This window comes from Suricata suricatta, chromosome 17 (assembly GCF_006229205.1).
Source record: "Suricata suricatta isolate VVHF042 chromosome 17, meerkat_22Aug2017_6uvM2_HiC, whole genome shotgun sequence".
NCBI classification, from domain to species: domain Eukaryota; kingdom Metazoa; phylum Chordata; class Mammalia; order Carnivora; family Herpestidae; genus Suricata; species Suricata suricatta.
This window is the reverse complement of record NC_043716.1, coordinates 25,387,004-25,388,678: the sequence shown is the minus strand read 5'-3', so window position 1 is coordinate 25,388,678 and position 1,675 is coordinate 25,387,004.

The window sequence follows — 1,675 nt, the reverse complement described above, 5'->3', positions numbered from 1 at the left end:
GTTTTCCATGTAGAGTATCATGTCATCTGCAAATAGTGAAAGTTTGACTTCTTCCTTGCCAAATCTGATGCCTTTTATTTCTTTTTGTTGTCTGATTGCTGATGCTAGAAATTCCAGCACTATGTTAAACAACAGTGGTGAGAGTGGACACCCATGTCGTGTTCCTGATCTCAGGGGGAAAGCTCTCAGTTTATCCCCATTGAGGATGATATTAGCTGTGGGCTTTTCATAAACTGCTTTTATAATGTTTAGGTAAGTTCCTTCTATTCCACTTTCTGAAGGGTTTTTATTAGGAACCGGTGCTGTATTTTGTCAAATGCTTTTTTTGCATCTATCGACAGGATCATATGGTTTTTGTCCTTTCTTTTGTTAATGTGATGGATCACATGGCTGGATTTGCGAATATTGAACCAGCTCTGTAACCCACTTGATCATGATGGATAATTCTTTTTATATGCTGTTGAATTCGATTTGCTAGTATCTTGTTGAATATTTTTGCATCTGTATTCATTAAGGATATTGGTCTGTAGTTCTCTTTTTTTTGCTGGGTCTCTGTCTGGTTTGGGTATCAAGGTGATGCTGGCTTCGTAGAATTTTTTTGAAGTTTTCCTTCTATTTCTATTTTTTGGAATAGTTTGAGAAGAATGGGTATGAGCTCTCCTTTAAATGTCTGGTAGACCCCTGGGAAGCCGTCTGGCCCTGGTCTCTTATTTGTTGGGAGATTGTTGATAACGGATTCGGTTTCTTCATTGGTTATAGGTCTATTCATGCTTTCTGTCTCTTCCCATTTGAATTTTGGCAGTGCATGTGCATTTAGGAATTTGTCCATTTCTCCTAGGTTGTCCAGTTTGTTGGCATATAATTTTTCATAGTAATCTCTGATGATTGCTTGTATTTATAAGGGATTGGTTATATTGGATCCTTTTTCATTCATGATTTTGTCTATTTGGATGCTCTCTCTTTTCTTTCTGAGGAGCCTGGCTAGAGGTTTATCAATTTTGTTTATTTTTTCAAAGAACCAATTCTTGGTTTCATGATCTGCTCGACTATTTTTTGGATTCTATATTGTTTATTTCTGCCCTGATCTTTATTATTTCTTTTGTTCTGCTGGGTTTGGGGTGCTCTTGCTGCTTCTCTTCTAGTTCCAGTAGGTGCTCCATTAGATTTTGAACTTGCGCTTTTTCTAGTTTGTTGAAATTGGCCTGGATTGCAATATACTTTCCTCTTAGGACTGCCTTTGCTCCGTCCCAGAGATTTTGGATTGTATTTTCATTTTCATTTGTTTCCAAATATTTTTTAATTTCTTCTCTAATTGCCTGATTAGCCCAATCATTCTTTAGTAGGGTGGTTTTTAACCTCCACATTTTTGGAGGTTTTCCAGACTTTTTCCTGTAGGTAATTTCAAGTTTCATAGCATTATGATATGAAAGTGTGCATGGTATGATCTCTATTTGTTTATACTTATGGGGGCTGCTTTATGCCCCAGTATGTGATCAATCTTGGAGAATGTGCCATGTGTACTCGAAAAAAAGGTGAATATCCTAACTTTAGGATGCAGAGTTCTAAATATATCTATCAATTCCATCTGTTCCAATGTGTCGTTCAGGTCCATTGTTTCTTTAGTGATTTTCTGTCTGGTTGATCTATCCATTGCTATCAGTGGAGTATTAAAGTC